General features: G+C 46.7%; 1 protein-coding gene across 8 annotated transcripts in view; it reads right to left on the reverse strand.

The window, feature by feature from the left end:
- The window catches only part of TTLL5 (tubulin tyrosine ligase like 5), a 198,074-nt gene that overhangs the window by 56,935 nt on the left and 114,377 nt on the right, over nt 1-26,762 (reverse strand). The window lies entirely within an intron of this gene.

Below are 26,762 nucleotides of genomic sequence, written 5' to 3' on the forward strand. Positions count from 1 at the left end.
TTGAGCACCTGTTGCTGGGGCCAGTGACTGGGTGGAGGTGGTTTCGGGGGCTGCCAGCTGACTCACAACTGCATGGGTTGCTCTGCTGTCTGCAGGCTCCCCACTTGCACACTTTTCTAGTGCAGCTCAGTTTTGCTTTGCGCACACACCATCAGTGCCCACACAGTTTATTTTTTGTTTTGAGCACCTGTGTAGCTGAAGCCAGTGACTGGGTGGAGGCTGGTTTTGGGTCCGGATGCCTCCCCGAGCCCACCCGCGAGGAGGGGGTGGCCACCGGCATGACCTACGTCTGGGGGTCCATCACTTCAAATGGAGGCACAAGGCAATTGCCATTGATGACTCCAAGTCTATTGAATGGGACTTTCCTGGGGGCACCAGCTTTGGGGCTCTATAACTCAGAGATCTGTATTGCAATCTTCACAAAACTTGGAGGGTGGCTGGAGGAGAGCCTGCTGAAATCTCCCTGTGAGTTTGGGCTCTCTGAGCATGAAAGGGGCCGTCCTGGGCTCAGACGAACCCCGAACCTCAAACCAGTTCGGGAACTGGTTGAGGTTCCTAAGTTCGTGGTTCGCGTTCTATGAAAATGAACGAACCACGAACCAAGCGGTTTGGGTTTTTTCTGTTCCATGCCCATGTCTACTCCTAAGACAAGATACCAATTACAATCATTCCTGGGCTTTGCCAATTTCTACAGGCCGTTCATTAAGAACTTTGCCCAGACTGCCCTGCCACTGACTGATCTGTTAAAAACTAAGGGGAAGGGGCCAGATGGAGTGAAGCCGAGCGCTAAACTGGTTTGGACCAATGAGTGCCAGCAGGCATTTGAAAGATTAAAAGCTTTGTTCACCTCCGAGCCCATACTGTGTCACCCAGATGAGAATAAAAAATTCATTGTACAAGTAGATGCCAGCGACAGGGCGACAGGAGGGGTGATTTTACAAGAGGACTTGGTGGGAAAGCTGTACCCCTGTGCTTATGTCTCCCAGAAATGCTCAGGCGGAGAGGCACTGATCAGTGTAGGACAAAGAGGCAGCAGCCATCAAACTGGCACTCTCCACCTGGTGACACTGGCTAGAAAAGGCAAAGGTACCTTTTGAGGTGTGCACTGACCATAAATATCTAGAAGCCCTTCAATCACCCAGAAGGTTGGGCATGAAACAGCTCTGATGGGCAGAGTTCTTTTCAAAGTTTCAATTCACACTCAAACACCTCCTAGGGAAGTCAAATTTTCTGGCAGATGCCCTGTCCTGCCTCCCGCAACATGAGAGTCAGAGGGAGGAGATTACAGACACTATGTTCACACCAGCCCAGCTGGGAGGAGCAGTGAGGACACGGCAACAAGCATGCTAACTCCTTTCAACATCATCTAACCCCTGGCTGGAGAGAGGGAAAGCAGAACTGGAAAGGGAGGGGGAAGAAGCTTTGCAGGAACCTCTTATGAAGGGGGAGGATGCTGGTATAGAAATGGAAAATTGTATGTACCAGAAGCCCTTCACAGGGAAGTGTTGAAAAAATGTTATGATGACAAACAGGCCAAACATTTTGGGTTTGTAAAGACCTTGCATTTAGCCCAAAGGCAATTCTGGTGGCTGGGAATGAGGAAAGACGTCTCCCAATACATGTCTACTTGTCAGGTCTGCTTGAAGGGGAAGAAGCACAGAGGGAAACCCCCAGGACTACTACAACCGCTAGAAACCACCACCACCCCGACTCTGGTCTACAGTTTATGGATTTTATCACTGACCTTCCCCCTAGCAAAGGGAAAGCTGTGATTCTATTGGTGGTGGACTTGTTCTCAAAACAAGCCCACTTTATACCCTGCTCCAAATGGAGGGGGGGACTCAGGCACAAGCAAGAAGCCCAAGAGCTTGGCATCATATGAAGAAGAGAGGGCTATAGTTTCCAAAAAATGGAAAGGGAGAGATTTTACTCATTCCCCATCCTGACAGGCCTCTCCTACAATTTTTTGTTTTTGTTTGTTTACTTCATCTACACCTCACTTTTCTCTGCAATGGGACTGATATCCTTCTCCTCTCCTCCATTTTATCTTTACAACAACAATCCTGGGTGGTAGGTTAGGTCGAGAGAGTGTGACTGGCCTAAGATTGCCCAGAAAACGTCCCTAGCAGAGCAAGGGTTTGAACACGTCTCCCCCAGATCTGAGTCTAAAACCCAAAGCGCCTTGCCTTTCGGACCTGTGATGTGAAACTATGCAAGGGAGTCGATTGTTCCTGCTGTTATCTGTATACTCCTTTGAACTGCACCAGAGGCCTCTTTCCTCTGGGAAGAGGCACCTGCACAAGACACCACCACTTTGATCTCATACATCATTTCTGCTGTTTTCCAGCTTAGATGCCTTTCCAAAGAGCTTAGCTGACCGTTAAACTAGGGGGGAGGGATTTTAGAATTTTCCTGCATTTGGGAAGTCTATATATGCTTGGTGTTTACATGTAAACGTTATTCCTGGCAAAGATGGAGTAAGTTCCTGATACTGGCAGTGTTACGACCCCTTTCTTTCTCCTGGGTAGATTTGATCTTTAAGCCTTTTTATTCTTGTCCCCTCTTGGTAGATTGCTGCCATCAGGAATTAAATTCCAGAATAACTTAAATTTCTCCTTTTAATAACGTGCCCAAGGGTCAGGCTTTTTCATGGTACTATGTGGCCCTTAGGAAAGGAATGGGATATAGGAATGACAGATAATCTGGGATATATAAAAAAGGAAACTTTTATTTTTATAAGAAGCATATCAGTTTCATATTATCTCTAAAACTTAATGGTTTCAAAAGAGTAGTTCTCAATTCTTAAAGTTACTTTACTTAAACCCAATCACAAAGATCTTCTCTCAGGCTTCACACACAGTTTGCTTGCTTTTGATATTAATTTCCCTCTCAGTTACAAGTAAGACCTTTTCTCAGGAGCATACACAGTTTGCCTGCTTTCTCCTGACTGAATGTTCTTTCACAAACACACAGTTCAGGCTTCCACACAGGTTGTATTTCTCTCAGACAACATAAACAAGCTCAGGCTGCACACAGCTTGACTGCTTTCTCTTGACTCAATATTTCTCTCAGAACTGCTTAAAAATACTCGGGCTGCACACCACTTGCCTGCTAATACCAGACTCAATATTTTTCTCAGAAATGCTTAAACATGCTAAGGCTACACACAGCTTCCCTCTCTTGCCCTGACTAAATCTTTTTTCTTCACTCTCAGTCTAAAACTGCATTCACTCCGCCCACACTCTCAGTCATCAACCAATCATATCACTCACTCATCCCTCTCTTTCACCCCCACTCTTCATCTATACTACACCAAGCATTTAAAGACAGATACACGCATTTACTTAAAATCAATAAAGCTTTTCAATAAAGTTCTTTTACTGCTTGCAGTGAAGTCTTTTAAGAGTTGCTTGGCAGATTCTTACCCTTGCAACTTGTCTGAGAAGGCATGTCGATTTGCCTTTATATGGCTACAGCGGGCAGTACTGGTACCATTGGGTTGGTTGTTGTTTTGGTAAAAGTATGCCATAAAAGCAGGTCATCTGTCTATCTTTTCTTTTCTGTGAAAGATTGTCATCGTTTTGGAGGAAAACAAAGCTGGTCCCTCAAACGGGAGGTCTTCTATTTTGTTCCTTGTCTCCAACAGTAGTCCTGTAGTTAAGCAACCACACATGCCTCCTGAGCACTACAGATGAAGCCAGAACCCTGGCTGAAGTGTCAACCAAGTTTCACCCCACATTGATTTGCTGTTCGACAGCTTCTGGGCTCCCTCCAGAATCAACTTGGCCAGTGTCTTCTGGTCATCCGGGAGTTTCTCCATAAAAGCTGCCATTCAGTTTCTTTTTAATTTTTTTTTTAATTTTATCGTGAAAAAAGCTGAAAGAGTAAACGATAGAAAGTAAAAAATAACAAAAACACAACTACAGAGAGCCAATAGTGGCCTATATCAATCTACAAAGTAAAAAACCCAGTAAAAACAATAAGCATATTGTTAACCCATTACAGTTTTTCGCCTACAACACTTCCTCCTTTAGCATCAATCAGCTTGTGATCTAATTAATATCTTTTTTCTGTATCTCATCTTCTTGATATCCTGAATTCTTATTCTTAAAAATCAAAAACACAAATCATTAATTCATTTTTCTTCGTCTCTCACAGATAGTCCATAAAGGGTTTCCAATTTGCTATGAATATAAAGAGTATTTTGTCTCTAATGAATGCTGTAAGTTTGGCCATCTCAGCTAAGTCCATTCTCTGATCCTCTTTTTCACAAAATGGATTATAACACCTCTTGCTAAATTGTTTTGGGTTGCATATCTGGTTGAAATCCTGTACACCTTATCAAATTCTGTTTCCATTTTATGGGTACCAATCTATAAAAGACCAGCTAGTGCCTCAGCCACTCTTTGTCTTATATCTTCGTCTTTTCTTTCTTTGATCCCAAGAAGACTCAACAGGAATTCCTTCTCTCTTAGCTCCAGTAAAGACAATTTTTTTTAATGTGTCTCTAACCATTTGTTAAGTGTCTCTACTTTACTGTCTAGTATCTCTGTTTTCTCCTCCACTGCCTGTATCTCCAGTGTATTTTCTTTAACAACCCCCTCCATCTCATACATTCGCTGTGTTAGCTCAGCTTTCAAATCCATGAAATTTTTCTGCAATTTATTCTCCAGTAAGTCCAATTTACTGCAAAGAGCATCACACATCTTTTGAATGACATCTGGAGCAGGTGACTGGTCTAGGGAGCCTTTTTGCAGTGTACCTTAAGCCATCTTTTATTAAGGTTGTATTGATATTTCTCTTAAGTCCAATAGGTGGCACTATTAAATCAAAGTTTTATAAATCCGTAGTTTTTTTCCAGAAAACTTTGTAGAGCATGTTATTTTTTATTTTCCCAAATGTTGTTTATCCTAACTCGTTCGTTCAAGGTCAGTCTCAGCAACAGTACTTTCCCCCTTCTCCAAGCCAAACTGTTAAATTTGTCAAATACTTATTAGCATACAAAAATGGAAAATATAGCAAAGTGTCATCCCAATGTCCACTTAAAACTTCCTTTTTTTCAATATTGATATAAGTAAAGCTTCTGCAGATATTTATCTCATTTAAATTTTGTTTTTCAAAAAGAAACAAACATACTAAAGTTAGAAGAGAGACTGTTTCTCACCTCAAGTTGAATTATTGCTTCTTCTATGTTGTAGGTTAAAAACTGTAGTTAAAAGTTCAATCAGGAAAGATTAAAGATTTAAGACTGGGGAGCAGTCTTCCTTATACTCCAACAAAGTTAACAGAGATGTTTCCCGTCCTCTGGCACTCTGACAGTCAGTCACTCCCCTGGCGTAGCCTAGGTAGTAAAACCTTCTGTTGACCCGTCCATAAGAGGAACAAATGGAATAGCGTCATGATCACCTTCTGCTGAGAGTGATAAACGGCTGGAAATTGGCACTCCAGCCTAAATAAAATAGCTGTGTTGTCTCTCCTTGAGAAATGGGAGCTTCAGGAAGCCATTACCACCCTCAGAAGTGGCCATTCAGTTCCAAAGGAACGTTCAATAAGCCCCATGATAGCCTTGTAGCTGGCTATCTTAATATTCAGGGCAGAGGATGAGTATAACTTTTCCACCCAGGGTGGCAAGCTTCCTGCTTTCCTTTATCTGCTGGAGCAGTATGGGAACCCTCTCTGTCTTGTTTGCATCTCCTCCGTCACTAAAGATGATGGAGGTAGATGGCTAAATAGGAACGCAGACATCTTCTCAGTCTTGTAAAAACCTTCAGATTTTTTGGAAGTGGAATGAGTTGAAGTGGGGTTTTCACGTATCACGTTGATCAACTCAATAAACACTTCAATAATTGGGAATGCCACATTAGATGGGTTCCCCGAGTAGAGATGTTGTAGGATTTTATTGTTCAGCTTGGGATCCACAGCCAATATCTTTATCTACAACAAATGTGCCATTCTTATCATTTGTTCAGTATACAGGTGATAGTCCTCCATGAGGAGACCTGTCCTGTTCCCATCACCGCTTCATCTGGTGAGAGGTGAGATACCGGACTTGGACTCTGTCCCTGGTCAGGTTTGGAAAACTGATAGGACATGGAAGACCCTGGAATCTCATAGGGCGTTCGAGATCCTCTTGGTTGCTCAAAGGTCTCGAATTTGAATGCTATGGAATGTGTGCGGTATGGTTCACCCAGCTCGAGTCTATATCTCAACGATGGAATGCAGCGTGGCCAAGACTGGCAGGCATGAGAGCAGCAGGACTGCTTGTCATCATCACCTTTCCTCCAGGACAAATGTGATGCAATCCCTTCTTCTAGTTTTCCTTCCTAAGCCGAAGAATGGTAGGAGGGGGAATCTGGAATGAAGCTATTGTGTCCAAGGTCTATCGTTGACAACGGTGTCAGCTGGTTCCAAGCATGCTTCTCTATGTTTCATCTTGCTCTTTACCTTCTTTTTTGGAGGTTCCAGGAACTCAGGGTAGGTGTTGTCTTTGAGCAATCTGAACCTTTTGGGTCCGAGCTTTTCGCATCTGAGCCCTTTGGATCCGATGTGCTGGTGCCAGGTAGTTCCAGATGCCTTTTCTTTGGTTTGGCAGACAGGAACAATGTTGGCTCCGCTCTCAATGATGACCTTGAAGGTTGTCGTTGGATCTGGGGAATCTCAGTGAGACTGCCACAAACCCACATCCAACTCAGGCTTAGGCTGACCTTCCCCTACCCTGAGGTAAAACATCTCCTCTTTAAGCCTATGAAGCTGTATAGTAGGCTGGGAAGCCTTTGGTAGCATGGTTGATGTTAAGCTTCAACATTCCTTCTTGTCCCACCCTTAAGGATTATTAAAAATGGTTACCCAACCAAGACTTAGGAGGGGATAGATCAGGGGTTTGCGCTTCCTTTTAGCAGAAACTGGAACACAAGGCTTGGGGAGGTTCAAAAGGTAACAGAAGATTTATTTACAGTAGGTAAAGTCAGAGGGCAGGTAGGCAAATGTTTGAACTGATGTAACAGAAAGGTTTTCATACAGGAACTTCACTGGTGTGAGGCACAAAACACTTAGTATAACACTAGGTTGCTGCCTTCTTTCAGAGGTTGACACTGCTTCACAGCTGTTACACTTTATATACTCAAACACAAACACAGCACGACTTTCCCTCCTCTCCAGACCTTAATGGTGCTTCACTCAGACAAACCCTTCCTAGATACTGGGCAGGCGCTGTAGTTATGAGCTATAACCCTGTTCCTGGCACTGAAGGGGAGACTCCTCTCTACCCACTTCCTTGGCCTACTATAATTCCCAGATCTCTCAAGTCTAAGCAGAAGTTAGTGCTGGTTTTTCCCACTTTAGCCCGAGGACTAACAGTACTTCACAAACATTTCTTCCTCACACAGAGGATTCTCTGGCTGACCCTCTCTGGTCAAAAGCCAGGCTCCAACTCTCTTTCACTCTCTTGTTTACTCTCTAACTCCAACTGACAGCTTCCCCAACATTCCATCCCCAACTGCCATTCAGGCTAGCCACATGGGGGGTGGGTGGGAAGGAAACATGTCAATCATAGCTCACTGACTGGAAATCTCAGCATCTGAAGCTGAGTCCCTCGATGATGACCTTGAAGGTTGTCATTGGATCTGGGGAATCTCAGTGAGACTCTGGGTCTTGAGTGTTTGATGTCAGTGCCAACTCCAAGTCAGATCTGAATTTGTCGGGCTCAAGGCGTCCATTTTAGTCATTTTTGTAGCACACATGGTGCACCTCTTAAATAGGGCTTTTTCTGCCATTTTACAGTTTTCTCTCTTTCTCTTCTCTCTTCTAGATGCAAGCAGATGAGCAAGAACCTTCTCGGTTGGGGACGAAGAAGGAACTGAGGGTGAGGGGGCGCCATCTCCTGGTGATATGTTTGGCGGGAAATGCCCTGCATACGCACCGGAGAAATGTGAACTACCAAGTGGACTTAAGCTTTAAAATGTCACCGATCAGCAGGCTTGCGTGTGCATAGTCCCATGTGGAACTGCACAGAAGATGGACAATGAACATATACTATGAACATATACAATGAACTTATACTATATTTACAATAAACAATGCAAATGATCAGTGCAATGAATCTAGGAATACAAAATGGAATGCTAACGTAAACAGCAAACTGACCAGGCCAACGTAGCACTAAATATTGGATTACTGCAATGTAGTATTCACTTCTCCCTCCCATACGAAGGCCAGTCTGTCACACTACAGATGTATTCTTTCTGGACAAGTCTGTCCAATTCTATTGCAAACACACCGCCATGCGCACTTTTGCTTTGCAGATTTTGCCAAATCCTCAGGCAGACTATTAAACAAGGTGGGAGTCACCCCAGAGAATGTACGTGAGTTGGTAGTTGCCAGCTTGAATGAAGCATGAAGGACCCTTCAAAAGGTTCTGTTCAGATAAACAAAGCTGCCATGGAGAAGCACAGCAAAAGAGGTGGTCCCATAGGTATGTGGGATCTAAGCCATGAAAGGTCTTGGAGATGATAAGCTGTGTCTTGAATTGAGCATGGTAACTGATTGGTATCCACTGAAGTGACTGCAGGATGGGTATGAAATACATGATTTGCCTAACATCCAGTAGTAACTGGGCCACCACATTCTGTACCAACTGGTACTGTTTACACTAGCACTCTGAAGGAAAGAGAATGAATCATGGAGGATGACCCCCCACCAAAACCTCCTGAGAGGGATTGATGAAGGACCTCATAACCAGGAGGCATTAATTCAAACAGTACCCATCATTCCTATCTAACCAGCAATTAGTTTGGGAAAAGACAGATGGAAAACTTGCAGTGCTATTATACAACAGTATTTATACAAACAGAAGCCAGTGAATAATCTCAGACAAGTCTGTTCGTCACCCATACAAGAAGATACTGAACAGGCTTGAAGTAATAAGCTACAATTGTTCAGGATTACCAAATAGATTAGAGGTATGCAATCCAGGTTCGGGATTTGGGGGGAAAGCCAGATTTTTGCCAATTCAGCAAAATCCCGCTTTCCCGGATCACAGCAGAGAATCTTAGATCTGATTCATGTACCCAGATTTTGATCTCAAATTAATTTGAGTTAATTTGGGAAACTTGGCTGGATGTTTCCGTAGCTGTTTCCCTGAAAAGAAACAGCAGTTCTACCATTTTGCAGAGGGGAAGGGGGGGGGTCATTTTTCAATCAAACTTCACTATGTTTGCAGAGAACCTACTACTAATTTTCCACTAAAGATCTCCCAAGTTGTAGGAAGATTGGGCTCGGGGTCCAATTCTATGGGCCCCTAAAGAAAGTGCCCCCAGCCATTCCTTTGTTTTCTATGGGAAAGAAGTCACCCACTGTAGAAACACACTGGGGCAAGGCTATCACGGCCAAGGTGCATACTCAAATGCAAGCTCCACACACAGAAAGCCCAATAAAATTAAAATGACGTCCCCACCACTATCCAATGGCCCCTGAACGAGCTGCCTACAGCTACTCTCCATTCTTCCCTATGACAAGAAAGTTTCCAAGTTAGTTCTCAAGGCACAAACACACAAGGGAAAGGATGCCAATGGCTAGAAGCATGCTCTCTAATTCAAGCTCAACACACAGAAAGCCCAACAGAATCAAACTGACACCTATATAATTGTGTGATTTCCTGACAACTCAGCAAAGGAGGAAAGTCTAAGGGGAGAGGGTAAGCAGCCCTTCAGGAGAAACATAGTTGGGGTCCACAGTAAGATGGGGAATTTTTTAAAAAGTCAATATCTCTGCTGAGACAGGGTTCAGTTCAGGCTAGAAACTCTGAATCTTATTGGAAGATCTGAAAATTAGTTTAGTTTATACATTTATATCCCACCCTCTCCACATGCAGGCTCAGGGCAGCTCACAACACATTGAGTGAAAGGTAAAAAGAACCCCAAATATGGCCATGGTTAACCATGTTCTGTATGGCAAAAGTTAATTTAGAGCAGGGTGATTAGGTTACCTAACCAGAGTATCAGCTCAGGCTAGTATAACAAAGGACTTGGAAGAAGCTTGGTGGATCTCTGAGGCTCTTGATTATATTATGCTAGAGAATAGAGGAAGCATGACCAATTTGGAAGACCTGTTTATTGTCCTGCCCACTTGGGTCTTTCTTTCAGACCTGGGTCTTCACTTATTGTCAAAAGGTCTTGGGGCAGCTCTGGAGTCTAAATGGGTCCTGCATTCATGCTTCCATGGAGTTTTTCAGACATATGTACTATGCCTATAGGGAATGCACCAGGGCAACCTCTGTCTATATCCAGGGACTTAAACTGAATATTTTACCAAGCTTCTGGCAGTCATGTCAGAGTGGCTTCTGGAAAGGGGCAAGGGGTTCCTGTGGAGAAATCTGTCCATTGGCTATCAGAGGGACCTACCTTATGTTTGTAATGTTGGAATGAAAAACCATCAAACAATTTTATAAATTTGCAATATTGTGCTCAATTATGATCACCTATACAAGAGAGAAGGATTCCCATTAGCTTACAAGAAGCTGAAAGTACCCTCAACCTTTGAGTAAGGTAAGAATTCTTACCCTGAAAGCAAAGTGAGGAAGGACAATCAGCTGTTAAGTATCTGCCTGTCACTTACTGCACAAAACAGTATAAGCATATTATTCTCAGCCTAGAAAGATGTTTTTCTAGTGCCCAAACAGATGTCTTCCGTCATAGCTGAAAGCAGCAGCAATAACTCTCCACTGCTTTCCCCCTCACTTATGCTGTGCCCTTTCACAATCAGTACACATGCCCAAGATCATCTCCTGTACTCTACCTACCTCTTCTCCATTTTCAAAGACAGGCTGATGATTAATATCCCCACTACCTAGAAAAAATAACAGCACAGTATGGCTCTACAGTGTCTGGAAAGATGATGTTGCAGGGTTAGGCCTCATACTGCCAAGACACAGGGGTTCTGTTTCTCCAGGCTCCTGGCAGGCAAAGATAAGACTTGAATGCAGAAATACGTTCTCAGTGAGAATTGTGTCAACCTGCAAAAGTGAGCTCAAAACTACTTCAAACTATGTTAAGAAATAACAGGAGCTGTATCATAAAAAGCAGTTGCACAGATTGGTTGCTTTAATTTCAAGAAACCCAGTTTACATTGCTATTAGCAAGGCTGTTATTATTCCTCCCTTGGAATTATGGCCAAGCAACAATGTAAGTATTTGATATCTAAAGGTAAGTAAGTAGATGTCTACAAAGCTACAATCATTGGTGAACTAAGATACACCTTGGAACTTTTGCCAGCACACAGGAGCCCTTGTTGCGTCAAGTAAGAGCTATGGAGAATCCAAGCTGTCAGTTGCTACTCACTCCTCCAGCCTCTAGAACTAGAGCAATGGGTCTACGCTCTTCTTTAGCACAGGAACAGCTTTTCCTATAGCCCTGCTAGAGAACTTCTTTAGGAAAAGAGCTATAAATATATTTTGTACTATGTGGTTGAATGAGCCTCATGTGGGTATAAGCATAATCACTGTCTACAGGGATCTCTTTCTACATTCCCCAGAATGGATGAGACCCCAGATAGCATACCAAACAGCAGATAATGGATAGTGGTGATGATCAGGCAGAGGATCTATAGCCAAACAAAGTTATGACTACTTGAATACTAGAAACTTGCAAGGAGAAAAGTTATTTCCCTTTGTGTTGGGTTTTAATAAAAGAAAGGGATGGAAAGAGAGCTGATGTACAGAGAGCTCCAGAATAAGATGTACAGAGAGCTCCAGAATAAGCTAAGGGAGAAAAAGGAAATGTTCAGGAAATGGAGGACAGACCTCTAAAGAGGAGTATATGAGGTACTGCAGATCAGCCATCAGAGAGGCCAAAACTCGGTATGAGCTGGGTCTGGCCAGGAGGGCTCGCTACAATAAGAAAAACTTCTACAGATATGTGAGAAGCAAACGCAAGGTAAAAAAGACAATTGGACCGCTGTTGGGAGTAGATGGAGAAACTCTGATGCAGGACAGAGAAAAAGCAGATAGGCTTAATGACTTTTTTGCCTTTGTTTTCTCCCTGAAGAACTCAGGCACATCTAGAAATAGTAGAAAATGTGACAGGACACCTGAGTGGCTAGTTGACATTGACAGAGAGGTTGTGGAGAGGCATCTGGCTGCACTGGATGAATCCTGGGCTGGATGGGGTGCACCCTAGAGTGCTGAAAGAACTTACTACAGAACTTGCAGAACCCCTGTCCATCATCTTCAAGGTCTCCTGGAAGACTGGGGATGTGCCACAAGATTGGAGAAGAGCTAATGTTATCCCAATCTATAAGAAATGGAAGAAGGATGACCCGGGAAACTACAGGCCGGTCAGTCTGACTTCTGTTTCTGGGAAGATATTAGAACAGATTTTAAAGGGATCAATCTGTAAGCATCTGAAGGACCACTCAGTGATCCGGGGAAGTCAGCAAGCTTTTGTCTCTAACAGATCTTGCCAGACCAACCTGGTTTCCTTCTTTGATTGAGTGACCAGCTTACTGGATCGGGGGAACTCTGTTGACGTGATTTATCTGGATTTCAGTAAAGCTTTTGATAAGGCCCCCCATGACATTCTGATGGGCAAACTGGAAGACTGTGGACTGGACTATAGGACAGTTCGGTGGATACAGAACTGGTTAGAGGACGGCACCCAAAGAGTGCTGGTCAACAGCGTTTCATCAGATTGGAGGGAGGTGTCCAATGGGGTGCCGCAGGGCTCGGTTTTGGGCCCAGTACTTTTTAATGTTTTTATCAATGATCTGGATGAAGAAGTGGAAGGGCTGCTCATTAAATTTGCTGATGATACCAAATTGGGAGGAGTAGCAAACACCTAAGAAGATAGAATTAAAATTCAACAAGACCTGAAGACTCTGGAGAAGTGGGCAGCTGTGAATAGGATGCAATTCAACAAAGACAAGTGCACAGTATTACATCTGGGCCACAAAAATGGGAAGCACAAATACTGGATGGGGGATACACTTCTGAGCAGTAGTATATGTGAGAGATCTTGGGGTAAGAGTGGACTGTAAACTAAATATGAGCAGTCAGTGTGATGCAGAGGAAAAAAGGCCAATTCAATCCTGGGTTGTATCAAAGGGGCCATAGTGTCGAAATTGCAGGAGGTCATAGCCCCTCTCTATACTGCCTTGGTCAGGCCGCACCTGGAGCATTGTGTGCAGTTCTGGAGGCCTCACTTCAAAAAGGATGTGCAGAAAATCGAGGGGGTGCAGAGGAGAGCGATGAGGATGATCAGGGGTCTGGAGACTGAGCCCTATGAGGAAAGGCTGAGGGCCTTGGGAATGTTTAGTTTGGAGAAGAGGAGCTTGAGGGGGGACATGATTGCTCTCTTTAAGTATTTGAAAGGCTGTCATTTGGAGGAGGGCAGGGAGCTGTTCCAGTTGGCAGCAGAGGGTAGGACCCAAAACAATGGGCTTAAATTACATGCACAAAGGTACCAGCTGGATATTAGGAAGAACTTTTTCACGGTCAGAGTAGTTCAAAAGTGGAATCAGCTGCCTAGGGAGGTGGTGAGCTCCCCTTCACTGACAGTTTTCAAGAAGAGGCTGGATGAATATTTGTCAGAGATGCTTTAGGCTGATCCTGCACTGGGCAGGGGGTTGGACGAGATGGTCTGTATGGCCCCTTCCAACTCTATAATTCTATGAAAGAGACATTTTTCAAATCCTTCTGCTTCTCCCATGCTAGGATTCTTCCAGCTGATCAGAAGAGGTAGCAGCTGCATTGCTTGCCCTATCAAGTGCATGCAGCTAAGTGTCAGGGCTAGTGCAAGCTGTAAGGAATTGCTGAACAGCTACAGTAGTTCAGCAACAACCTGATGAGGGATGGAACAACAACAGAAGGCTACATACTTTAAATTCAGAAGGATAAAAGAGTGAGGCTGGCGCTCATAATTCTCTGAGTAAGAAGGGGAGCAGGAGTGCCTAGTAAACCTGTTTGAAGCTCTTATATATACACACAACATAAAAAGAGAAACTCTCCCATTCTACTTTCTGATCTTATTCAACAGCTTAACAGGTTTTTGGTCGGACCTTGCCATCTTATTTCTCACTACCACTGAAATCTAAAACATGAAGATGGGGACATGCTACCAGAAATACATGAAAGAGTGCTTCCAGAACAGCCAGTAAGCTTCCTATATTTATAATGTCCTCATGGCTAGAAAATAGACATGTAAACCCCAGCTTTTATAGCAATGGTGTCAACATTCAAATACTGCTTAACTTTCCAAGGCATGAATTTTATTTTTGGTGTCTTTGTTGGATTTATGTCAGGCAAACACCCAACAGGACCAGTACAAAACATTCAGTGAGATATGCTAGGGTCTACAAATTGGCAGTCGGAGGACAGTACTGGCATTTGCCTTAGAGTGAGTTCAATATATTCTGTTCTCACATTACTCTCCTTAGAAGCACTGCTGACTTATAAAAGTAACAGACAGCCAACACAGAAATCTAAGGAGAGTGATATGCTGGCCAATTCAAGGAGATCATGTATTCTATGGGCCTGTTTGAAACATAGCCCTCTCTTCTGAACTCCTGACATCTCAGAATCATTTTTCATACACTCAATTAACAATGTTTAGAACTAAGGACAATCAGTGGTTCTGCATCAGCTCCCGGGGCAGATGCAACCTGGGCAATAACATCACTTCCTGGAAGTGACATCATAGTGCAGGTCAGGGAGCACGCACACGCCAGACACCAAAGCAGATAGGTGCCAGAGCTCCACCTCCTACTGGGAGAACAGGGGGACCTGGCAATCCTAGTTACCACGGATTTAAATGGAGGTCTCTGAGGAAAGAAGGAGGGCAAATGGATTGCCCTGTGTTTGGCCAGTAGCTGTACCCTAGGAGCAGAGTGAACTGCAGTTTATAGTCGGTGTCCTTAGAGAAAAGTATTCAGTCTGGCTAAATCCGGCAAACTGTATGGAAGCCTGAAAGGGGTCTCATTCTATCAAGTTCAGTGAATCTGTGTAAAGTTTTAAGAAATTCTGTCTAAGTATAAGGTTCTGCCAAGTAACTCTCAACGACTTCACTGCATGAGTCCACTAACTGCATGAGTTAAAGCAATTTTATTGGTAAGCTACTAGTAACATTCCCTATTACATTCCTTGCCAGGAATGGCATTTCACTACAAGCACGTATCATATACAGGATTCTAAGCACAGCCTAATCCCCAGAGTCCCCACCCCCTTCAGGAAACAGTTAGCTAAGTTCAACAGATGAGCAGCAGGACAAAGCAGAGATTATGTGTTAGAAACTCTAAGGCCATAAGGCCCAGCTTCTCAGGCGAAAGAGAAACCATAGAGATAACAGCAGGCTTTCAGGCTTTCACATTCCAGGCAGAGAACAGTTTCAGCTTCTAACATCAGAGTCAAACAGAATCAAACAGTACACAGGATCTTGCAGAGTATGACAGGAGACATCCTGACACTAAGTCAAGCAAACTGTGTCCGAGATTGGGTCAGTCTTTGTGTATCTCAGACAGACATTATTCTGGCTAAGACAGGCAAACCGTGGAAGCTTGAAAGCATCTCATTCTGTCTAGGTCAGGCAAGCTGTGTAGAAAAGCCTAAGTGAATCTATGTCTGTGTGGATAATAAGAGAGTTTATTTGGTTAGTGAAAATCTGTGTGAAAAATTAGTCTTTGTGACTGGGTCTGTGAATATACCTTTAAGAAAACAGGGTTAACATACCTGTAACTTATGTTCATCGAGTTCTTCTGTGCTGACACACATGGGGACTGCGCAGGCGCAGGCCAGCCGCCGGAGAATTTTCTAGAGCTTCCATGGCTCCGAAGGGGCCGTTTGTCGCGCGCCTCAGCGACCGTTTTCCCGCCCAAACGGTCACGTGATCCTCCAGCGACCAACGGCCCCTTCCCTCAGTTCTCCCTTGCCGCCGCTTGACCAACACACTTCAGCCGTAACACCTTAAAAACACCAATATCCGTTACAGCCATCACAGTATTGTGCATTGGAGTTCACAGCGGGGTAGGAGGGAGGGTTGTGTGTCAGCACAGAAGAACTCGATGAACATAAGTTACAGGTATGTTAACCCTGTTTTCATCTTCGTTCTTCTGTGCCTCCACACATGGGAGTGTACCAAGCTTCACACAATAAGGAAGGCGGGGGTGAAGTCCAACACAATTTTATTAAGCAAACAAGATCAACAATAAATAGACATGCATATATACATCTATGTAAAAATACTGTGTAAGGACACATAAATACTCAATATTTACATATATACACACCCCCAAGGTACATATATACACACTTCCACTCAAGGGTACCCAACAGGTACGTCAAGGAAGTCAAACCAAAAACTCCCTCAGGAAAAGAGGGAGTGTAAGACAGCCTTGGCCACAGATACATCCTGCTCCGCATTGACATCAACGGCGTAATGCCTGACAAAGGTGTCTGCAGAGGACCATGTGGCTGCTTTACAAATGTTAACCAGGGGCACCCCCCTGAGGAGTGCCGAAGAGGATGCTTGGGACCGCGTGGAGTGGGCTCTGACATGAAGCGGGCAAGCCACCCCTGCTAGGGAATAGGCCTCGCTAATGGCCGCCACAATCCACCTAGACAGGGTCTGTGAGGAAGCCCTGTTACCCTTGTCCTTGGCCCCAAAACATACAAACAGGTGAGGACTGGAGCGGAATCCCTTTGTCCTATCCAGGTAATAGGCTAGGGCCCTCTTCAAGTCTAGGGAATGAAGGGCCTTTTCCCCCTTAGAGGAAGGTTGAGGAAAGAAAGCAGGCAGTGAGATATCCTGCGAGAGGTGGAAGGCGGACACCACCTTGGGCAGGAACCCAAGGCAGGGACGCAGGACCACCTTGTTGGGATGAAACACAAGAAAGGGAGGGTCAGACCGCAGTGCAGACAGCTCACTGACCCTTCTGGCCGATGTGACGGCCACCAAGAATGCCACCTTGTAGGATAGCATATCCAAGGGGCATGTAGCCATCGGTTCAAATGGAGGCAACATGAGACGTGAGAGCACCAAGGACAGCGACCACTGAGGCACTGGCGCTGACACAGGTGGGTAAAGATTGTACATGCCCTTAAGGAACTGGCGGGATTGTGGGTGAGAAAACACCGTAGCACCCTCAACTCGGGTGTGAGCAGCCGATATCGCTGCCAGGTGGACCTTGAGGGAGGAAGCCTTCAAGCCCAGGCCACGCAAGTGGCACAAATACTCGAACACCACCCCCAAGGGACTGTTGTCAGGCACCACTCCTCTGGCAAGTGCCCAGAGCTCAAACCTGCGCCACTTGGCCGCATAAGCGCGCCTAGTGGATGGCCGACGAGCATTCAGGAGGACCCTCTGTACCTCGTCAGTAAAGCCTATCGGGGAGGAACGATCCGCCAAGCCGTTAGATGCAGCTTCCTTGGATCGTGGTGGACCAGGCTCCCGTTTAGGAGAAGGTCTTGCCGAGGGGGCAGACTCACATACGTCCGTTGGGACATCCGCAGGAGCTTCGGGAACCAAACCTGCCGTGGCCAGAAGGGGGCCACTAAAATGCAGTCCGTCCCGTCCTCCTCTATCTTGCACAAGACCCTGGGAATCAAGGGGAATGGAGGAAACATGTAGTGCAAGCCCTGCGTCCACGTAAACTGGAAGGCATCCCCAATAGAGAGGGGGTCGCTCCCTGCCCTGGAACAGAACGTGTGGGCCTTGGTGGTCGCCGCAGTGGCGAATACGTCTATCACCGGGTGACCCCACATCTGGAAGATCGGCCCAACGCACTCTACGTTCAGTTCCCACTCGTGTTCCAGTAAAGGGACCCTGCTGAGGGCATCTGCCCGGGCATTGTCCGACCCAGCCACGTGTATAGCACGGAGCGACACGCCGTTCTTGATAGCCCACTGCCAAGTGAGTGTGGCTTCCCGGCACAGGGCCATGGACACTGTGCCCCCCTGCTGATTCACGTAGTACATGGCAGTCGTGTTGTCCGTCTGTACCAAGACCTGACGATTTCTCAGCAGTGCTGTAAGAGACACAAGTGCGAAACGAATGGCCCTTAGTTCAAGCACATTGATATGGAGGGTCTTTTCCCTGTCAGACCAGACATCTTGCAGCGACACATCACCACAGTAAGCCCCCCATCCCAACAGAGAGGCATCAGTGGTAACCGTGATGTCATGGTGTTGATACCCGAAAGGGGTCCCTCTAAACAAGTTGTCATCAGACAGCCACCAGTCCAAGGAGGAGAGGATGACCCTCGGGATAGAGAATTTGAGGGACGGAGGGTGCAGCAGAGCATCGTACCTCCGCACAAACCAGTTCTGTAGAGGGCGCATACGCAGCCTAGCGAAAGGCACCACAGAGGTGGCCGCTGCCATATGCCCTAGTAAGCACTGGATAGTGCGCACAGACTGGAACCGGTTCCTTTTAAACATGGACACTAGACCCCTTAGGGACCGAGCCCTCTCCAAGGGGAGCAGGGCCTTACCCTCCACAGAGTCTAACAGTGCACCAATGTAGGACACCTTGCAGTTGGGCACCAGTTTGGATTTCTCCAAGTTCACCAGGAGCCCCAGGCGTTGGCAAGTGCTAAGTACCAAGCCAATGTCCTGCACCAGCCTAGACTCTGATTCAGCCACGATGAGCCAGTCATCGAGGTACGGAAAGATGGTACAGCCTTCTTCCCGTAGGAAGGAAACCACAGGGGCCACACATTTAGTGAACACTCGTGGGGCAGTGGACAGGCCAAAGGGGAGCACCCTATACCGGAAAACCCGTTGCCGGTAAACAAAGCTCAGGTACTTCCTGTGCTCCTTCCGTATGCCCACGTGAAAGTATGCGTCTTTTAAGTCAAGAACCGCAAACCAATCCCCCTGTTTCAGCAAGGCGATCACAGCCGCCAACGTTACCATTTTGAATTTGGTCACCTTGAGGAAGGCATTAAGGCCCCTCAGATCTAAGATGGGACGTAAGCCCCCATCCTTCTTAGGGACCAGGAAGAACCTAGAGAAGAATCCCTTCACAGAGTCCTCATAGGGCAATTCTTCCACAGCACCCTTGGCCAAGAGCGACACGATCTCCGCATCCAGCTCGGCCATAGTGTTATTGACAGCTGTCAGGGGTGAACTGCATCTAGGCAGCTCAACGAACTCCAGCCCGTATCCCAGTTCAACAATAGTTAAGACCCATGAGTCAGATGTTATTGACTCCCACTCAGAGAGGAGTGGACTAAGTCTGTCCGAAAAGTTCGGGGATACGGCTGGCGTGACCCGTCAGTACTGCCTCCCGGTGCCCTGCTGATCCTTCTGCTGGGCCGGTTGTTGTGCCGGACGAGGCTTGAAGGGCCGACGCCTCCTCTGCTGTTGTGCGGGAGGGTAAGGCCGCTGTTGGTAGGCAGGATACTGCTGGTAGCCTGGCCGCTGTTGATGGTATCTGCCCTGGTAATGGTAAGGGCCAGATCGGGGAGCGTACCGTGACCTGGAGGAGGGCTTGTCCGCTGGAGCCAGACCCAAAGACCGCGCCGTCTGCCGGTCCTCTTTCTTTTTCTTCAGGGTCTCGTCGGTCGCTTTGGAAAAAAGCGAATCCCCCTCAAATGGCATGCTCTCCACTCTGGAACGCACCTCTTGGGACAGGGCCGTAGACCGCAACCAGGAGTGGCGCCTGAGGACCACCGCCGAAGCCATCCCTCTAGCAGCAGTGTCAGCAGCGTGGCTTCCAGCGTTCATCTGCTGCTTAGACAGCCTCACAGCCTCTGTCTGCAGCAGGGACACCACAGCCTTCTGCTCAGGAGGGAGGTCTCGTGTATAGGATGCCAACTTCTCCCAAAGGTACAGCTGGTACCCTGCCATGATGGTCTGATAGTTGGCAATCCTCAGACCTAGGGAAGAAACAATGTATTGGCGCCTGCCCATGGCATCCAGTTTCTTGCCCTCCTTATCGGCAGGTACCGAGGAGTGACCCGATCGCCTGGGGTTGAACTCCTCTGTGACCAAGGAGGAAGGTGGAGGGTGTTTCACCAGCGCCGGCCAGGTACCCTGCTTGATCTTGTAGAGCTGCTCAATCCTCTTGGATGTTGGAGGTTGATCGCAGGGCACCTGCCACACCTTCTCCACGATTTCCTCAAGACCCTCGAGCATGGGGAAGCCAACATATGCCGGGTTGTCTCCGTAAATGCGTTTGAGGAGCTTGTCCTTGGTCTGGGGAACTGCCGAGGAGATGTCCATCTCGAGAGCCTTGGCCATCCTTGCCATCTGGTCGGCGTAGATGCGGAGGTCCTCGAATGGCGAGTCCGCAGATGGTACAAGCTCTTCAGCTGGCGATGGTTCGGACCAGGACTCCGACTGGTAGCCGCCAAAGCTCTCCACATCCTCCTCATCGGAACCGAGCTGGGATTCCGGAACCTGGTGCGGAGGGGGAGCCCACGTCGACCTCGATGTCGAAGGCCTCGGTTCCGACACGGAGAAACCTGCAGGTGCCCCTTCCCACTGGCAATGGTATGGCGAGGGGAGGTAGGAGGCCTGTCGATGTCGGGACGCAGTGGACCGGACCGATCGGACACTGTCCCCAGACCGACGTCGCTCACGACCGGCAGCTGGTGGAGACGGACGGGCAGGCGACGGACGGCTCCGACGAGGAGACGGGCTCGGTTCCAGCCTCGGCGACCGAAGAGCAGGCGATGTTCGGATCCGACGGCGCGGGCTCGGCTCCGGTCCCGAAGAGAATTCTGCGGGCACCGTCTCGAAGGCCATCGGATCCGGCACCGGCACGGAGATGTCCTCTGGCTCCGGGGAATCCAGATGAGGGGAAGGCGTGTGAGGAAGCACGATGACCTCTTCCTGGGGAGCGGGATGCGGCGACCGGTGATGTTTGGTCTTCTTCCTCTTCTTCGCCGGTTCCGAAGAAGACCTCGGAACCGACGCGCTCCTCGCCTTCGAAGGGGACCTCGGCCTCGATCTCTTAGGTTTTACCGGAATCGACCCGGTCGTCGGTTCCGATCGGGGACTCGGTAGACGGATCCTCGGTTCCGATGTCGGTCTCGGATCCGACCTGGTGGAAGATGCGCTACGGGGCGGCCGCACCGGTCCCTGCGCTGGAGAGGCCGCTCTCGACGCCGAGGCACTCGGGGGACGCGGTTTCGACCCCGACCTCGCGGAGGCCACTGAGCCAGCTCTGGAATGCCGTTCGGCAGAGGGGCTAGGGCCGGCCTTGGAGGAGGGCAACGGGGCGCCTCCGGACATGACCTTCTGCCACAGGGAGGAGTTAAGACGGGCCTTGCGCTCCTGTCGGGCCTTGCTGGTGAAGCCCTGGCAAATCTTACAGGCCGTTACATTATGGGTCTCCCCCAAACAGAACAGGCACAGTTCATGGCCATCGGTCTTGGCCATTTTAGTGTGGCATTGGAGGCAATGCTTGAAGAGAGCCTTTGAGGCCATCTTCAGGGGCACGCAAAAGGAAGGTCAAAAAACAGTCCGAGTCAAATTACCGAGTCCACAACAAAGTCCAAACGAGATCCGAAGAATAGTCGAGGTCACGAAGTCCGAAGTCAAAAGCCAAGCAATCAGTCAGAATAAAGCACGAAGCACAAAAGCACAGAGCAACGAAGCTCACGTTCTCTCCAAGCGGCGGCAAGAAGAGAACTGAGGGAAGGGGCCGTTGGTCGCTGGAGGATCACGTGACCGTTTGGGCGGGAAAACGGTCGCTGAGGCGCGCGACAAACGGCCCCTTCGGAGCCATGGAAGCTCTAGAAAATTCTCCGGCGGCTGGCCTGCGCCTGCGCAGTCCCCATGTGTGGAGGCACAGAAGAACGAAGATGAATCTTATATATTAATAGTCAAATAGCCCTTATATGAAGACTGGAGCCATGAATGGACAAGACAGCCTTCTTACACTCCTGAAAAATGCCCCAAGTTTTTAGGAAAACCCAGAAAAAAATACAAATACAAAATGATAATAGGAGTGCCTGTAGCTTTAACCAGATGCCTTCAGTGACTGCTGCTAGGCAACCATTAGCCAGTATTCCAGGCTTAGTTTTTGTCAGGAAAAGGGAAGGGAAGGAGCAGGGCCCTTTCTGGGTCTGTTTTGGCTTTTTAGGGGGGACTTATTGGGGATAGACCCAGAAGCAACCACCAGGTGACGTGATACCATACAATGTGTATGACTTACCCAGGGAAAATGATATCCCCTCCCCCAAGTCCTTGTGGGTCCCCTATTTGTATGTAACTATTTTTGAAACCACCAAGCCTATGAACTATTCTGCAACCATCATGCTTATAAAATGTATAAGTTTAAGTTTACGGTAATGTAAGGAGAAGCTGTAATTAAACGTCCAAAAGAAAAAACGCAGATTTAAAACACAAAACATTACATTACCTCTCATACAAATTTCAGTACCAGAGTCAAAATCAATGGTAGGAGAAGAAAGTTCAATTAAGTGATGCCCACACTCTCAGAATTATTGGGGGTTGGGGAGAATAACATAGATAATTCCCATACCTCACATCTCTCTCCCTCCTGGAACAAGCTCTCAAGGATGTATGCATACCAATATCCCCTCTTTTAATCAACTCTCTATGCTCTCAACCTATCTTTTATTTCAGATGTTTAGATCAGTTCATGTAAGGATTGTTGGACAACTACTGTTCTAAAAGAAAACTCTGGCATGTTAACTACTAAGAAAATAATGAGAACAGCAGCAAAAAAGTTCTGCAAGGAATATATTGCATGCTACACAACACTGCCATAAACTGGAGCAAATTCAGCAGCAAACCACAAGCACAGATCTAGACAGAAAATCATCACAGAGGCGAAATGCCCTTCTCAGAATGAAGAATTGGCTACAAATGGGCTTCCTAGTCATTAAGTTAAAAAATAAGTCAGGAGCAATGAGCACTGAGCCAGTGATGGTCCAGTCACTGCATTTATGCAGAGAACTTCATAAATATGTATTGATGTCTAAGAGCTACAACTGAAGCAGCGTCCGGTATATAGGAAACTGATATAGCGCCATATTAAACTAAACCTCTTTGTGTAGCCAAAACCAAAGACAAGTTTCCACTAGCATAGGGAATATGGAAAAGACTGAAGCAGCCAAGCCACTGCACATCCTCCTCCTTCCACACACCATGTTAGAGCAGCAGAAGTTCTATACCTGTTGGCGATATAATTATTATCGGCTGAATTAAATAAGATGGAGCTTCATACATATAAGGTGCTGCTGGCGGGTAAAAACTAAAAGCTTAATCACCTCCATTGGATGCTGAATAAACAGCAGTGTGCAAAAACAAACCTAAGGGTCAAAAATTTACAAGCTGAATGGGAGAGAGAGATGAGAGAGGTACTTTTTGCAAAGAATGAGCACTCTATACTGTTTCGTACTGATATGGAATGAGGCAATCAAATTGGAACATAGGTATGTCTGCAAAAGCCTCATTAATGCCAGGCAAAGTGGTGAGAAGCTCCTCCTGTATACATCAGTCTATTCTCCTCCTCCCGCCATCTTTCCTGAAATATTGCATTAGATTCTGATTCTGAGAGTTCAAAGAAGTCATAAAGTTGGAAAGAGTGGATGAAGCAAGAAAAATCACTAGAAGCCTGAAGAATATGATATATGAGATGAGATAAAGTTGAGGAACTCAGGATGCTTAGTCTACAGGAGACCAAAGAGTCTTCAAAAGGGGTTAACTTAAGCAGAATAAGGATCAGATGTCACTGGTTTACTATGTTACTATTACTCTGCAGCTTAGCACAGACTTATTTCTTTCATACACATACTGACTTGGGGTGTGTGTGTCAAACTTAGTAGTTAGGTTGAGGGAGGGGGCCTCACCACAGCCCATCTCAGTTAACATTCTTATATAAGGGAAAGGATGTATGTGGCCTAATATACTTCCAGGAGCACAAGAAAAATCTTCCTGCATTCTCAGAATCAAATCATCCAAAGATGATAAACGCTCATCTTTTCCCACTGGCTGAATTTCTACTTCATCTGCCTACCTCATATCTGGGAATGAACATTCTTCTATTTTTTTTCTCCAAGATGTTCAATTTTACATTTCAAGGGAAAAAACAGTAAATCAAAAACTCAGTTCAGATGTCACACAAACCACAGGTCAAACAAACTAACAATAGTTGATTGATTGAACTCAGTCCTTCCCATTAACCTACCTGAAACCAGGAACTGAAGTTGGCTGATTAGCTCTTAACTATGGCCCTTTCCACACAGCACACTTTCAGCTGGCGCCTCTGTGTATTCATGCCAATCTGTCATGGACCAACCTGGCCCAGCGGAGCGGAGAGACTCAGAGGACTCTTCTGAGGAAGAGGCAGCTGGTGAACCTGACCCAGATCCACAGCCAGTGGCAGAGACACTGCAGGAGGAGGCAGGCCCTGAAGGCTCAGATATTGATCCACAGCCAGGTCCCAGCACATCGGTTCCTCAGCTTCCCAGCCCTGGGCTGGCAACTGAAAGCCAGGTGCAGGCCAGCTCTCCCCCTTCCTCACCAGAGCCTCGGGAGCGCTGCCAGAGGAGGGCTAGAAGAGCCCTCCAAGCCAGAAGGCGCAGTGCCAGGCTAGCAGCACAGCACCAGCCCAGCATCGTTAGTGATGATGAGTGCTCGCAGGAGCAGGACTGAGACAGCCAGCAGGTGCTTGCTGTAGCTCAGGCAGCTGAGCACTGTGAGGGTTAAAAGCAGCCAAACAGGGAGTGGCTGCGTGGAAGCAACGAGTCTGCTGACTACTGACCTTGCTGCTGTGTTTCGAACTGATTCTCTTGTCTCTGACCTTGGCCTGTTCCTGTGGATGTGTTTCTGGAAGCCCCCTTTGGACTTGAAGCCGTGAGTGTGCCCAACTGGTGCCTGAACCTTGGAACTCGGCGCTGCCCTGCTTGGACAACTTGGGAGTTTTCCCTTGCCTGCTGCCAGTGTGAGTCTGCATCGGGACACAATCAGTGCTGAATCGGCTTGGGGTCCCAGCATTCTGCACTGCACGACCTTGAGGCAATTTGGTGTCTGCTGACAAGTTGAGATCTGTTTGTTTGAAACTGCCATTTGTGGGGGGTAGAGCCAATGTTACTTTTTAAAAAAAAAAATGTGCATGTGTTGTAAAGTTGCAATGTTGGAGCCCATTCCTTACCCCACCCCCACCCCTGTATTTTCTGACTGGGCTGTCCCATGCCCACTGGAGAACCTATTGGTGGTGGAGTGCTGGGGGGAAACATGTATTTTCGTGCTTTTTCCACTCTCATTTTTTTTAAAGCCAGGAAAGAGTCATAACATTGCTGCTTCATTTGCTTCCTCCCTCCTGGCTTTAAAAGCCAGGAAAAAGTTAAAAGGCTGCTTGGCTTCTTCCCTCCTGGTTATAAACACACTCTCATTTATTTATTTATTTATTTATTTATTTATTTATTTATTTATTTATTTATTTATTTATTAATTAATTAAAGCCAGGGAAGAGTGCTCCCTACTGCTTCATTTCTCAAATGGCTGTGCAAAACACCCCCTCCCTCCCTGGCTATTCACACACATTTTTTTCCTCTTTGGCATTAGGAGAATCCTGAAATATGTCAGTGTGTGCATAGTTGGGAGTGAAGAAGTGAGTGGAGCACCAACCTTTTAACCCTTTCCTGGCTCTTAAACCCAAGAGGGAGGTAGCGAATGGACCAGTAACATTACAACTTTTTCCTGGCTTTAAAAAAAATCAGCACCTAGGAAAAGGAAAGGGGGGGGAAGAAATGCAATTAGGGACTCAGCCTTTCGCGCACACACAGGACACATCAGCAGCGACTCAGAGGTGGCTTCAAGAAAATGTCGCAGTATGTCTATGGGGGAAAACTCTGGGGAAAGACGGACAATATTTGATTCTGCACCCCATTACTCCCTTGCATGTGTGGAACTCTGGAGATCATGGGAAGCAGAATGGAAACTGAACCACTGCAAAATGACAGTGCAAAAAGGGCCTATAATTTTCCATGATGTATGGATAGGAAATCCTGGCCTAATTCTGACTTGCTGTTTTTTACACTCCCTAGACTACAGAGATGCCTGGCAAAAGCTGTTCAAAATCTCTCTGATTTTACTGCCTCTCACTAGCAGTTTTCCCTGTGTTGGCTTTGAGCCACAAGGTGCAGGAATACTGGAATGTTCCATATTTACACAGCAATCAAAGGAAGTGTTGTGTTTCATCAATCCAAACAGAAAGGCAGAGGAGCAGGTATAGGAGGTGTGTAACTCTTTCAGAGCAGTCTCACTGCGACTGGGAAGCACAGCTGGCTCTTTCAGCCTATGATAAGGCAAGCCTTGGAAGCATGTTCCCACCTCCTGCCCCATCAGTCACGTCACTGCTGGGGGGAGGGCAAAGGAACAGGTCTGGGAAGCATGCATCTCTTCTTTCACTTATGGCACCAACAAGAAGTAACTGTTGTGGCAGGGGCACAGGTCTGGAATTTATGCACCTTCCCCCATCATCTATGTTACCACTGGCAGTGCCTGGGAACCATGTCATCCCTAGACCCATCTTGCTGCCACCAGCATGAAAAAGGAGCTTCAGGTGGGTGCCACAATGGAGGCCAGGATAGCTGCCAGGTCTTTAAGTGCTAGTCATGCAAGGAAGAGAAAGCTCTAAAATTAGTATCTGTCAAGGCGAGTTAAGTTTAAGTAATCGTCTGAAAATCAAACCTTAGTTTCACAAATTATACACAGTTAAAATAAGCCATAGTTTTGTGTGACATTTGAACTGAACCAACATAGGTATTGAACAAACATCAAACATCTTCTTAGGTTTCAC

The sequence above is a fragment of the Eublepharis macularius genome, chromosome 2 (genome assembly GCF_028583425.1).
Source record: "Eublepharis macularius isolate TG4126 chromosome 2, MPM_Emac_v1.0, whole genome shotgun sequence".
Lineage (NCBI taxonomy): Eukaryota > Metazoa > Chordata > Lepidosauria > Squamata > Eublepharidae > Eublepharis > Eublepharis macularius.